The sequence below is a fragment of the Rana temporaria genome, chromosome 6 (assembly GCF_905171775.1).
Source record: "Rana temporaria chromosome 6, aRanTem1.1, whole genome shotgun sequence".
Lineage (NCBI taxonomy): Eukaryota > Metazoa > Chordata > Amphibia > Anura > Ranidae > Rana > Rana temporaria.
In genome coordinates, this window is record NC_053494.1 from 102,707,968 (window position 1) to 102,723,154 (window position 15,187).

At 48.9% G+C, this 15,187-nt stretch overlaps 1 protein-coding gene across 1 annotated transcript in view; it reads right to left on the reverse strand.

The window, feature by feature from the left end:
* DNAH7 (dynein axonemal heavy chain 7) overlaps positions 1–15,187 on the reverse strand; it is a 438,794-nt gene that overhangs the window by 156,448 nt on the left and 267,159 nt on the right. The gene's annotated exons all lie outside the window — the stretch shown is intronic.

Consider the following 15,187-nt stretch of genomic DNA (forward strand, 5'->3'; position numbering starts at 1 on the left):
TGACAGCTCCACTCTCACTGTGGCCGACGCCCCGATACCGATATGCGGGGCCCCTTTGTCCAGTGCATAGCAAACTGCCTGCATACACTGTGACTGCTGGCTGGAGAGGAAGGTGGCGGGACCCATTGCAACTACTGCATGTGCACGATTCCAGTGCAGGCAGCAGAGTATCGCTGCTGGAGGTGACAACAGTGAACCTGTTGAACATCCTGCTTGGGTGTCCTCTTTTCATGATCACTACCGTGCCGGGCGGGCGGCGAGGCGTGGTCATCCCCCAGTTGACTCTGGGTGGAATTGAACCCAGGACCTCTCCATTGCTGGTCCAGGTCTTTGCCTCTGAGCCACTGCTCAGTTGATATTCTTCTTGCTGTCCGTCGGAGCCTGGTTCTAAACTCTGTGTTACTTCAGACCAATCAGTGGCCTGAGCGGCCTATTTAAACCAGCCCCTTCCTCCTTGCAAATTGCTGGTTCGTTGCAGCTTCTGGATTGACCTTGCTGCTGAAAACCTTGTTTGGATATCTTGTTACCTGACCCTTGGCCTGCTTTTGGATTGTCGCTTTCTGTAACCCTTTGACCCTGGCTCGGACTTGGACTACCTGATCTCTTTATTCCCTGACCTTTGGCTTTGGACTTTGGATATTCTGCTTGCTTCAGCCCCTGACCCCGGCTCGTTCCTGGTATTATCTTCAACCTTGTTTCCCGTGGGCACCTTCTGTTTGGACTATTTCCGGTGTGCTTCTGAACAGCCTCCAGTGAGCTTCGGCTATCCAGTTCCCGGTCCACCTTGGATTCCCTCCTGCCACTGGACCCGGTGCCTCTTGGTGCGTCCTTCCCTCTGTCTCAAACTCCAGCGGGTGGATCGCATCGAGTCGCAAAGGTGAGCCGCCCTTGGCATCTTGGCCTCGGTAAGTTATTACTCTGACACCTCTTCTCTCCTGTATAACTCCTCCTTCCACCACCGCCGCTTTCATCCTTACAATAAGCAGGTAAAACACAGAATGTCCAAGCAGAAGGCGGGAGCTGTCCAATTTTTCAAGTTAAAAAGCCTGTGATTTGTTGGTAGGGGCAGTCCTAGCAACCAATTGTCTGTCTGTTACATGGAAAGTTGAACAGCTCCCGCCTTCTGCTCGGACATGCCGCATCCTCTGTCTTCTCCCTACTGTGTAAGGTAAGGGAGGGGGCACTGACAAAGGGAACTGTGTTTGTTGCAAAGAAAGAAGATGGCTGTAAAGGGGACCGGGATACCAGAAAGGAGGGGAGTGTGAAATGAAGTGGGTGTCAGGGGGGATCAGTGTGTGTGCCAGGGGGGATCAGTGTGTGTGCCAGGGGGGATCAGTGTATGTATTAGGGGATCAGTGTGGATGTCAGGGGGGATCAGTATTGGGTGTCAGGGGGATCAGTGTGGATGTCAGGGGGGATCAGTGTGGGTGTCAGGGGGATCAGTGTGGGTATCAGTGTGGGTGTCAATGTAAGTGTCAGGGGGGATCAGTGTGGGTGTCAAGGGGGATCAGTGTGGGTGTCAGGGGGGATCAGTGTGGGTGTCAGGGGGGATCAGTGTGGGTGTCAGGAGGGGGATCAGTGTATATGTCAGGAGGGGGATCAGTGTATGTGTCAGGGGGGGGGATCAGTGTGGGTGTCAGGGGAGATCAGTGAGGGTGTCAGGGGGGATCAGTGTGGTAATCAGGGGGGATCAGTGTGGGTGTCAGGGGGGGGGGATCAGTGTAGGTGTCAGGGGGGATCAGTGTAGGTGTCAAGGGGGTCAATGTAGGTGTCAGGGGGATTAGTGTAGGTGTCAGGGGGGATCAGTATATGTGTCAGGGGGGATCAGTGTAGGTGTCAGGGGGGTCAGTGTAGGGGTCTGGTAGGTCAGTTTAGTGGTCAGCATGGATGGGCACTGGTGAGCCAGGCAACAATTGCAAGTGATCCTAAGACCCTGATCTCCCCTTACATTAATCGCATCCATGGATAATAAACTGCCACCTACAGATCAATACACTGGCAAACAAAGTTGTTAGTACTGCATAACCCACTTCCAGTAATCCTGGAATCCTAAGAAAGAGTATATGCCAGGACATAAGGGGAGGGGGGGGGGGGGTGTTGTGTTCTGTATTGAAATTAAAGGATTTTACAGGTAGGTCAAAAAATCCTTATTTCTTAATTATAAAGTACAGGCCACAGGCCAGACCATTAATCAAGACCATGAGACGGTCCCTAGCAATACAACTGTGGGCTTTAAGACCAAAGCAGACCTCAGCAGAGGCATGAACATCCATCTGGTATAACAAATGTTAACACAGGACAAGGTGGCAGCCCTGTAATTCTGAGTGAGTTAACGACAATGAATGGGCTGAGTAAGTCTTAAAATGGAAATAGAGAATTCCTATATTTCAATGAATAAACTGTAGTGATGACCTGCCTAAGGCACCTAGAAATAGTGGAACAAGAATTAGGATGCCCGTAGACAAGATAAAAGGAAAATCTCACTGCTCATACTACATCTAAACAATGTAGAGACATCTCTTTGGGATGCTTCAAAACTGGAAACAGAGAAGGCCTGATGGTTTCCTGATTGAGCTTGAAAGGAGAAACCACCTTAAGGAGAAAGGAGGCTTGGGGCCTAAAAACCACCTTTTCCCAAAGAAGCAAAATGAAGAACAAGGCTGCCAGTTCCAAATTCTGTCAAATTGACATGATAGCCACAATTTTTTTTTTTTTAGAGTAAGGGATATCCCAAATGGGCTCAAGGGGAGGCTTTTGTATTGCTGACAGGACCAGATTAAGATCTCATGGCGAGACTGATGAGCCAATGAAGGATGTGAGCCACCCCCTTAAACCTTTAACAGCGAATGAGCATACTGAGGTCTCTAAAAGAGAATAGCCACCCTTCAGGATGCTCAAAGCCAAGTGCTGAACCATGCCAGACTGGAGAAGGATAGTGTCATGGATATGCAACAAAGTCTGCCTGCATACCTGATCTCCATGTGTTCATTAGAGGCCTGACCCTCCTTCTGACTGTCTCTTCTCACCTTCCTCCCTGTATGGCTCCACCCTAGGCCATCCCAAGAAGCCTATATTAACCATTGCACTGCTAGTCTGGTTCGCTGTTCAACAGTGTTGCTTTGCCTAAGTTCCTGTCTGCAGTGTGCCACGATTGTCTTCCTGTGTACCGTTTTTGGCTTGTCTCTGACTTCTCCCGTTTGCCTGTGCCCCTGACCTTTGCCTGTCTCTCGGTTACCCTTGTCTGCCTGTTGACCTGACCTCGGCCTACCCATCACTACCATTTGTCCTGCCTGCTGCTTCCCCTCTCTCCCTGTGTAGTGTGACCTAGGGAATCCCAGGGGTCACGACCTGGATCCAGCTGCAGCAAAGGCCATCCTCACCACTAGGGGCTCTGGTGAACACAAAGCTGGGTCTTAGACTCTGCGCCCTGGGTGATCTTGGGTTTGCGCTTCCCCCCTGATAGCAGCAGTAGGCTATAGGGTTCACTACCCTGAGGTGCATCCCTGACCCCAACGGGGTGCACGTGTCACCTGGCTACGGGTGACCTGACAGATAGGACATGTACCACAGAGGTCAGGACAAGGTTCAAATGGAACTCTATCCTTCCCTAGGAGATCTCTACTGCTGGGACTATATTAGCGGGTGCAGCTCACACATTGAAAGTGGGTATCTGGACCAACCAGCCTTGGTGCAACAGGAGAAAATGACTGCAAAAGTAACTCGGGACAGGCAACAATAGGGATCTTAGACCAAACAGGTAGTAACCCATGCAAGCCACGTGACAATAATGGAAGTTTCAATCCTATCAGCAGGCGGAAGCTTAACCTTCATACAAGCGTCAAGTTGGGAGGCAGGTAGGGAATCATCGAAGACCGGCTGGGCAGCAGCCAGGGAATCAGCAATGTCTGGCTGGGCAGTGGCCAGGGAATCAAGTCCAACTGGGCAGCGGCCAGGGAATCAGCAAAATCCGCCTGGGCAGTGGCCAGGGAATCAGCAAAGTCTGGCTGGGCAGTGGCCAGGAGATAAGCAAAGTTCAGCTGGGCAACAGCCAGAGAATTATCACAGGCCAGCTAGGCAGTAGACAGCGGATCATCAGAGGCAGGCTTGGCAGAGGACAGTGGATTATCAAAGGCAAGGGAAAGTGGATCACCAAAGGCAGGCTTGGCAGCAGACAGCAGATAATCAAAGGCAGGCCTGGCAGCGGACATCTGATCACCAGAGGCAGGCTTGGCAGCAGCATGGACCCATTAGAAGGCATTGAGGTAGACTAGACCCCATCAGCAGGCAGCACTGAGGTGGACTGGACACCATCAGCAGGTATTGCTGTAGTCAGATGAGACCAAAATTGAGCTCTTTGGCATTTACCCAACTTGGAGAAGGACAAATGCTGACTATGACCCTATGACCGTAGGAACACCATCCCTTCAGTCAAGCACGGAGGTGAAAACATTGGCCCAGATTGACAATCAGCGGCGCACATTTATGCCGCCGTAGCACATTTCAATGTACGCTACGCCGGCGCAGCCCAGAGAGGCAAGCATGGGATTCAGGAAGCCAGTGCTCCCAAAGCTGCATCGGCGTGGCGTAGATTTCGAAGGCGCAGACCGACGTAGGTGGAAGTGAGTGTGACCCCATGCAAATGATGGTCCGAGCGTGGTGCAATGTTTTACGCCCGGCATATCATGAACGGCTCATGCGCCGTAACGCGCACGTATGCCCAGCACCCCTATGCGCATGCTCACAACTACACCGGCGCAACTTCCTAAGATACGCTGGCCCACCGGCTTACGCCGAGCACATAAATACGCCCAGCCATACGCCCATCCAGCGCAAAAGTACACCAGCTTCATTGTCTTCCCCCTGGAGCACAGTACTTTTGCGGAGCCATGTCAGATGCTGAGGTGGACAGGGAGAGGAGGAAGAAAAATTTCTCATCGGAAGAGAAGGCGATCCTGACCTCAGCAATAGTGCAGTATGATGTGTACCTCCATGGCGCACAGAGTGCCAGGACCAGCAAGGCAAGGAAGAATGAGATCTTCCAGAAGATCACCCTGGAGATCAATGCTCTTGGGCATGAGACCAGGACCTCCAAAGACATTAAAAAAAAAATGACATGAGGCGGCGGGTCAGGGAGAAGCTGGCCAAGGTGAGGAGGCACCTCAGGGGCACGGGAGGCGGACCAGCTTCTTCTCTGAAGTTGACAGCTGAGGAGGAGGTGATCGCCAGCTGTCTAGAGCAAGAGCAGGTGGAGGGCCTGGAGGGCTTTGACTCCAGTGACCAGGACTTGAGGAGAGGTAAGTGTGTTTTATCCCCCATTCGGTGTGTAGAATGTGAGGGGGTGCAAGGGAACATGTGACAAGTGTGTGGGTCCACCAACATGTGAATGTTTTGTGTCATCCACAGATGTGCTGGAGGAAGCTGGGCCATCTGCTGCTGGTGTCCGACCCACGCCATCCCCGGAACATCCTCAGCCTCAGCCTGACCCCCCAGGAAGCCATGATCCATCGGTGGAGGGGAGTGCCCACACCTCTGCTCTAGAGGTAGTTGTGGAGGAGCCGGTGGATCTTGATTTTGAGGAATGCCTCTATCTTGAGGAGGCTTCCATTTTCCCCAGACCCTCAGAGACCTCCACGCCCATCAGGGGAACCCCCTCCCGGGCTACCCCATCCAGAGAAACCCCCCCCAGGGCTACCCCATCCAGGGGAACCCCCTCCCAGGCTACCCCATCCAGGGGAACCCCCTCCCGGGCTACCCCATCCAGGGGAAACCCCTCCGGGGCTACCCTGTCCGGACGGACACAAGCCTCTCCATCGCCCAGGAAGGCTTTAAGGAAGACCAGGGGTGTAGCTGTATCCCTCCAATAAGGGCTGGAGAGGGAGCAGGCAAGGCAAACACGCCACATGGGTGATCTTGCCTGTGACCTGCCCCGTGTGGCTGACAGCCTGGCCTCCTCAGCAAAGACCCAGGCTGAATGCACAGTGGCTGTGCAGGGCACCGCAGCCGCTATGCATCAGTGCCTCACCCAGCAGGCTGAGCATACCAGCTCGATCTCGGACTGCCTGCAGGAGGTGAGCGCAAACTGCGCTGCCATGGTCACATGCATGGGTGACCAAGCCGAGACCCTTGAGGCCATGCGTCACTGCATAGTAGCAGGGGGTCCCTCACCATCTGGGGACCATGGCTCGGATGTGCAGGCCAGCCTGGAGCGTCATACCATGGCTATTGGGGAGCTGCAGGCCACAGCAGCAGGCCTCGTGGCGGAGGTGAAGAGCATGGGAGAGGCCGTACAGGCCAACACTGCTGCCATCGAGGCGGAGGGTCGGCAGAACAGGCGCCTCCAGCGCCAGACAGCTGCGGATGCAGGTTGAGGCGAACAGTGTGCTAACACGCATTGCCGTAGCGTTGGAAGGCATGCAGGCAACATCTGCCAGGAGCGACAGCCCAGGGGATGCACCTCCTCCTGATGCACCACCCCCCCACCCCAGTCGTCGCCACGACTCTTGAGGAGTTGAACCCTGGGCACGAGGCCTGGCCCACGAGAGGGCAAATGACTCTCTGGATGTATGCCGCTCAGACTATGAGCTTTATTTTTGTTTTGAGAGATGTGCACAGATGGATGTGCCGTCCTCCTGTAAGGGCATGCCATGTCAGACAATGGCATGATCCCTATTTTTTTTTTTGTCACTGCACACGGTCAGGAGTGCAGGCTACAGTGTGACTGGTGTGTGAATGTGTGTGTGACATTCCTGCCAGCAAGGCGTGTTGTCACCTTGGATCGTCAGGGAGAGGTTATCCCCACGACCGAATGTGGTATGAATAGACAGCAACATTTTTGTTGTGGTGGTGTGGTGTGCATGCGTGCATGCGTGCATTGTCCGTGTGCCATGATGAATGTGTGTGTGTAACGTGCAAAGATGCGTTCCACGAGGCAACTCTTGACTGCTGTTCCCTCAGCAGACGGGGTAGCCTTGGGCAGGGGGGGGACTGTCTGGTTCGGGGGTCAGGTCATCACATATGTCAATCTCCAAGCCCTTTCTCATGGCGTAGTTGTGCAGAACGCAACATGCACCGATGATCTGGCACACAAAGTTTGGGGAATACAACAGGGTCCCCCCAGACTTATCAAGGCATTGGAAACAGGACTTCAGGATGCCAAATGTGCGCTCCACCACTGCACGGGTGCGTATGTGTGCAGCATTGTATCTTCTCTCGCCTCTGGTTTAGGGATTCCGGTATGGAGTCAGGAGATGGGGCCCAGGTGCATATGCCGAGTCACCTGGAAGGGAAAAGACAGGAGGATGTTAGTTGTGCATGTGCCCCTCGAATGTCTGCATCATGGGGTCGGACAGTCATGTCTGACACCCATGTCACTCACCAACCAGCCAGCTGTCCCTGTACACGTTCTGTTCGAATTCTGTTGGGATGTTGCTTTGACGGTATATGTAGCTGTCGTGGCTGGCCCCTGGGTGTTTGGCACGGACGTGCCATATGAGGCAGTGTGCATCGGCTATCACCTGTACGTAGATGGAATGCCACTGCTTATGATTGCGGTATATGTGCTCTGTGGCACGGGGGGGGTCGTAGTGCCACATGTGTGCAATCAATGGCACCCACGGTGCGTGGGAATCTGGCAATTCTGTAGAAATCCTGCATTGCCTTCTGCCGCAGGTGCTCATGGGTGGGTTTGATGATGTGGTGGGACATGCATGTGAGGATTGAAGGGACAACCTGGTGCACGCATCTACTCATGGTGGATTGTGACATCCCAGACACGACTCCACTTGTACGTTGGAAAGATCCACTGGCGAGGAAATGGAGTGTTGCCAGTACCTTGACCAGTGGCTGCACTGCATGTGAGCGTTCTGTCTGGCTGGTGATTTCATCATGCAGGGCTGTGGCTAATTCCAGGATGGCATCAGGGCTGAATCTGAAGATGCGATACACCTCAACCTCAAACCGAACAACCTCAAACAAGGCATAATAAAACTCCTCTTAAAGAAGCCCAACCTCGACCCGAAAGACCCTAACCAGCACAGACTGGTAACAAGCCTGAACACGATCTCCAAGGTCATGGAGAAAGCAGTAGTGCAACAGCTTCAGCCCCACTTGGACGACCACAAACTCCTAGATCCTCTACAATCAGGTTTTCGCCCAGGCCACGGCACAGAAACGGCTCTTCTCAAGATATGGGATGACGCCCTTGAAGCAGCAGATGACGGAGAATCCTGTCTCCTAGTGCTGCTGGACCTTAGTGCAGCCTTCGACACAGTAGATCACAACATATTGCTCACGCGACTCAAAGAAGTAGCAGGAGTCTCTGACGCGGCCCTACCGTGGTTCGCATCTTTCTTAGGAAATCGCACTCAGACCGTGAAACTTGGAGGTTTTACATCAGGAACATGGACCACCACATGCAGAGTCCCGCAAGGATCACCCCTCTCACCCGTACTCTTCAACTTCTACATCCGCCCGCTCCTCAAAATCATCAGCAAACAGGACCTGCGCTACCACTCCTATGCGGACGACACGCAGCTTTACCTTCGAATCACCAACAAAAAAGACCAATTTCATGAACTTGGAAAGTGCCTCACACTGATCGACAATTGGATGACCGAAAGCTCCCTCAAACTCAACGGATCCAAAACAGAACTACTCATCCTTCACGCAAATAGGAAATCCATTTCTAGGACCACATGGACACCACCCACCATCCTCGGACAAACCATCGCGCCAAGCAATAAAATCAAAAGTATAGGAGTCATCTTTGACTCAGACATGATGATGGATGCACAAGTAGGATCAGTCGTCAGCGGTTCTCATCATCTGCTCTGCATGCTAGGTAGACTCATCCCCTTCATCCCGAAAGAGGACACAGCAGTAGTGGTTGGAACAATCATCAACTCACGACTCGACTACGCAAACTCCCTCTACATAGGACTACCGAAATACCAGATTGCACGTCTACAAGTCGTCCAGAACACGGCAGACAGACTGGTAACAGGTAAAAAGCCGTGGGAATCAGTCTCCCCAGTCTTGAGGTCCCTTCACTGGCTGTCCGTAAAGGACAGGGTGACATTCAAGACGCTCTGCCTCACCCAGAAATGTATACAGGGGAAGGCTCCCCAATACTTAAGCGAGAAAATAAAACCCTACGTCACCAAGCGCGTGCTCCGGTCAACCAACCAAAACCTTCTCCAAAGGACCACGGCTCTGGAATGCTCTACCCACCACCATACGCTTAGAGGAAAACCATTGGGCATTTAGGAAAAAACTAAAGACCCACATCTTCTGAAAGACCGATACAACGCTGGATTCCAAGCGCCTTGAGGCGATTAAGTTTCGCATTTGCTGCGCTATACAAGTTACTCACTCACCTACGATTCCCCCATGCCAAAGACGTTCATGCACGTTCGGTATATCCTCTCCCGTGCCATCCTCCGTGCCTGTGGACGCAGTAGTGCTATGACCATGGCTGCCCCTGGCATGTTGGCATACAGATGTGTTGTCCTGCAAGTGTGGTTGCTCAGCTCGTCCGTAACGGCGCTGCTGCAACTGCTCTCCAGCTAACCTGTGCACGTCTGTTGCTGAGTTACACCTGCTTTATGGGGAATAACTTTAGGCCAGACGCGTACGTACGTTCGTGAATTGCTGTATCTCCCTCATTTGCATATTTGAATACAAAATCAATGGGAGCGCCACATGCGTCCAGCGTAAATATGCGCCCACTCTACGCCGGCGTAGACAAGTTACGTCGGTGGGATGAAGCCTGTTTTTAGGGCCAGGCGCATATTTGCACTTTGGAGATACGTCATATTTGCAATTTGGAGATACGTCAGCGCAAGTGCTTTGTGAATCCGGGCAATTATGCTTTTGCAATTTTGTGTCTTTGGCTCAGTTTTCGGGTCTGAATTTAGGCAAAAATTCGGCCCTGATTCATCCTGTAAACTGAGAAAAGGGATGAACCAGACCCCTGCTGGGAGCCGCAGCTAGTGTGAACCTGACCTAAAGGTGGTTTACTTATAATGCATATAATGTAAAATATAAGATTTTAGGAGCTGCTCTCTCGCTCCTTCCTTACTGGACTCAGTGAGCAGTGGGAGCCACTGACTCATGTTATTGTCAATCAAATTCAATGACAAGGAAGCAGGGGGCGAGGCCGAGCCACACTGTGTCAATAGACACACACTGTGTGGCTCAGGATCCAACACACATGAGTGTGTGCTGGGGGGTACTCAGAAGGCATGAGAAGCCAGGAGTGCCAGTAGGGGACCCCAGAAGAGTAGGATCAGGGCTGTTCTGTGGAAAACCATTGCACAGAGAAGGTAAGTATGGCATGTTTCTTATTTTAAAAACATTTGCAATCACTTTATATATTTTTAAATATTTTAAAGTTTGCATTTCAACAAAATAAAACTTGCCTCTGACCATTTCTTAATTGTATTTGAGTGATTTCAGATGAAATCTGTCTCATCTACAGTACAAAATATGTTTCTTGCCTTTGTAAAATGGCTCTTGGTTGGCTGCCAAGAGCTTCAGATACAGGTATCATAGAATACACAACATTTTGTTGAATACATTGATAAATGAAGAACAACCGTTTTGCATCTAAGTTAGTTGCTAATTTCTTACAGTTAAGCTCCAATGTGCAAGGGTGTACTTAAGAAGTATGTAACTATTTTACAGCTTTATCTAAGCATCTAAAAAATAGAGAGTTTAAAATAATATGTTATGAACTAACAAGATGTGATTACTAAAACAATTAAATCAGTTCTATCATTTTTAATATGTGTATGCAACAATCACAGCACACTGCAGATGATTATAAAAAGAAATTACAGAGACAAAGGGAAAACATCATTAACTCGAACAGCACCCAAGCTAGCTGCTAGAAATATGGAAAACAAAGCCTTTGATGAAAATACCCTTGTTTATTGAAGCTCATAAACTCTCCCTGTGCAAAGCACCATAATTAATGCCAGATAATTTGTGAGCTTCAGACCCCTGAATGTCCTTTGTATAAAGTCAACACAGTGGTCTGCTAAATAAAATAAAAAATAGATACAGTGTATTGTATATTAGAAGGACAACAAACATAAGACAGCTGATGCTAGACAGATCTACCATCAGCTGAGAAAGTCAATGCTCCACTGCAGATCAAAGCATTTAATTTACCACCATCTAATGAATATTGCTTTTTATCTTCTGTAATGTTTATGGTGATCTCAGATGAGAGCTGTTAAATATATAAATACAATTACTTTCAACTCAGCTAATGAAGTCTGAAAAACAAAAATAATCAAGTTTCATGTGCAATACTTACAAAACAACCCAGTAAAATGTTGAAGATAAAGTGTGTATATATATATATATATATATATATATATATATATATATATATATATATATATATATATATATATATATATATATATATATATATATATATATATATATATAAATATATATATATATATATATATATATATATAAATATATATATATATATATATATATATATATATACACACACATACATATACACAGTACAGACCAAATGTTTGGACACACCTTCTTATTCAAAGAGTTTTCTTTATTTTCATAACTATGAAAATTTAAGATTTACACTGAAGGCTTCAAAACTATGAGTTAACACATGTGGAATTATACATAACAAAAAAGTGTGAAACAACTGAAAATATATTTCATATTCTAGGTTCTTCAAAGTAGCCACCTTTTGCTTTGATTACTGCTTGGCACACTCTTGGCATTCTCTTGATGAGCTTCAAGAGGTAGTCACCTGGCGCAGCACCCCATCACTCTCCTTCTTGGTCAAATAGCCCTTACACAGCCTGGAGGTGTGTTTGGGGTCATTGTCCTGTTGAAAAATAAATGATGGTCCAACTAAACGCAAACCGGATGGAATAGCATGTCGCTGCAAGATGCTGTGGTAGCCATGCTGGTTCAGTATGCCTTCAATTTTGAATAAATCCCCAACAGTGTCACCAGCAAAGCACCCCCACACCATCACACCTCCTCCTCCATGCTTCACGGTGGGAACCAGGCATGTAGAGTCCACCCGTTCACCTTTTCTGCGTCGCACAAAGACACGGGGGTTGGAACCAAAGATCTCAAGTTTGGACTCATCAGACCAAAGCACAGATTTACACTGGTCTAATGTCCATTCCTTGTGTTCTTTAGCCCAAATAAGTCTCTTCTGCTTGTTGCCTTTCTTTAGCAGAGGTTTCCTAGCAGATATTCTACCATGAAGGCCTGATTCACACAGTCTCCTTAACAGTTCTAGAGATGTGTCTGCTGCAAAAGGTGGCTACTTTGAAGAACCTAGAATATGAAATATATTTTCAGTTGTTTCACACTTTTTTGTTATGTATAACTCCACATGTGTTAATTCATAGTTTGATGCCTTCAGTGTGAATCTACAATTTTCATAGTCATGAAAATAAAGAAAACTCTTTGAATGAGAAGGTGTGTCCAAACTTTTGGTCTGTACTGTATATATATATGTGTGAACAAACATGAGTAAGTAATGCATGGAGTGCAGAGGTCAGTAGCATTGTGCAGAGGCCAAGAGTATGTACCCTGCAGAGTGAGAGTGCAGGAGTCAGATGTAAGCGATGCATGGGGTGTCAAGGTCAGATGTGAGTAACGTACAGAGGTCAGGAGGGAGTGATTCACAGGGTACAGGGTACAGGGCTCGGGAGTACATAATGCACACATGCAGAGTTCAGAAGTACATAACATACAGAATTCAGGGGTCAAAAGGGTCAGGCACGTGTACCGCAAAGAGTGCAGGAATTATGGGTGTGTAACCCACTGTCAGGTCACCTGTGGCCAGGTGACAAGTGCACCCTGTTTCTGGTCAGGGATGCACCACATGGTAGTGAACCCTATAGCCGACTGCTATCAGAGATGAAGCGTGAACCCAAGATTCCCCAGGGCGCGGAGTCTAAGACCCAGCTTTGTGTTCACCAGAGCCTCTAGTGGTGAGGATGGCCTTCGCCGCAGCTGGATCCAGGTCGCGACCCCTGGGATCCCCTAGGTCACGCTCCGCAGGGAGAGAGGGGAAGCAGCAAGCAGGACAAGCGAAAGTGATGAGTAAGCCAAGGTCAGGGCAACAGGCAGACAAGGGTAACCGAGGGACAGGCAAAAGGTCAGGGTCACAGGCAAACAGGAGAAGTCAGGGACGAGCCAAAAATGTTACACAGGAAGGTAATCGTAGCATACTGCAGACAGGAACTTAAGCTAACAACACGGTTGAACAGCACTGCAGACCTGTAGTACAACAGTTAATATAGACTTCCTGGGATGGCCTGGGTGGGGTCATACAGGAAGGAGAGGTGATAAAAAGGCAACCAGGGTCAGGCCTCTAATGAACAGATGGAGACAGGTAAGCTGCCAGACTTTATTGCATATCCATGACACCCACAGAGCGAAGAGATCAGGAGTATGTAAAACACAGAATGTAGGGGTCAGAAGTGTGTAAGGCACAGGGTGCAGTGGCCTGAAATAAGTAATGTACATGCATGGAGTGCAGTTGTCATGTGTAAGAAATGCACAAAGTCCACAGGTCAAGAGTAAATAATGCACAGAGTACAGGGGTCCAGAGTACACAGAGCACAGAGGTCAGGAGTAAGTAAAACACACAGTGCAAAGGTAAGGAGAAAGTAATGCACAAACTGCAGCAGTCAGGAGTAAGGCACAGAGTGCAGAGGTCAGGATTGAGAAATCCACTCAATGCAGAGGTCAGGAGTCAAGAGTGTAATGCACAGAGTACAGGGGTCATGAACAAATAATGCACAGAGTGCAGAGCTCAGAAGCAAGAAATGCAGAGAGTGCAGGTTTCAGAAGGGCAGAACACACAGTGCAAGGGTCAGGAGTGTGTAATGCACATAATTCAGGGGTCAGGAGTAAGTAACATGGACATAATGCATGGGCCAGAAATAAGTAAAACACAGAGTGCAAGACTTAGAGTTAGTAATGCAAACAGTGAGAAACATAGTGTGCAGGAGTCAGAAGTAATGCACAAAGTGCAGGGGTCAGAAGTAAGGTACAGAGGTCAAGAGTAGGTAACGTGCAGAGGTCAAGAGTGTTTAATTGTAACAGGCGCTCCTAGCGCCGTAATGCGTTCCACGCTGGAACGCATTGCGGCGACCGCGCAATGACGTCATTGCCCGGCGCTGCATGCGTTCCAGCTTGGAACATGGAAGTGCACCATGAATCACGTCGGCTTCTCCATGCACCTGCCTCTCACCTATAAAGAGAGCGGTGTGCAGACAGCAGACCGTTCTGTTATTGTCGGCCGTATCCGGCTTGGCTAACAAATTACAAGTACCATCAATCCCAGGCTGGAAACTATCCCACTCCTGCATCTGCGTTGCAAACTCTAGAGATATCTACCACCACGCAACCATTACTGCTGGCACCGTAAGAGGAATTCCTTGCTGACAACCTACTGCAGCCATTCATCCCTACAAAACGATAAGTAGCAATTGTTTCACTTGTAGTTCTACAGGAAGACCTGCTACATATAATTGCTCTTAAACATTTATTGTAATTATTCTGGCTTGCTAATTATTGACGTACTTCTTGGGATTGACTGGTGTACCTTCAGCTGACCGCTGAGGAATATCTTAAAGGGATCTACACTTTCAATTTGATTACGCTAAAGTTGTCTCTCTTAAGTAATTTGCTATTGCATACAGTATTCCTATTTACTACGTGCTTGACATAAGTTCTTACTTGTTTATGGGCCCATGCCCTAAGTTACTGAACATGTTCGCTCTAAACTTTCTATGCTAAGGGTTGAAGCTATTTCATACTTACTCCCTTAGTGGCCTAATGCATTGCTTTATGTAATAAGTGATATGATGTAGAGAACCCCCAAACTCCTGTTTGTGTGGAGTGGCGCCTGGGGTCCAATACTGATAATCACTTGCATACAGTTGTGCATTGGAATCTCCTAGTGAATCGTATCTTTTAACGCTAGGCTCTGGTCGCATGTTGTAATGTGATCACCCCTAGAAGCTCAACGCATTCCTTTATGTGAGATTTATGGAAGATATAATTGTCAGGATGATGTCATGATAATGCCAGCCAAGATGAAAAACCACATGATACCTACCCAGATGCACCGAGCCAGGCCAGGCCCAAACAAGGGATGAGAAAGAAA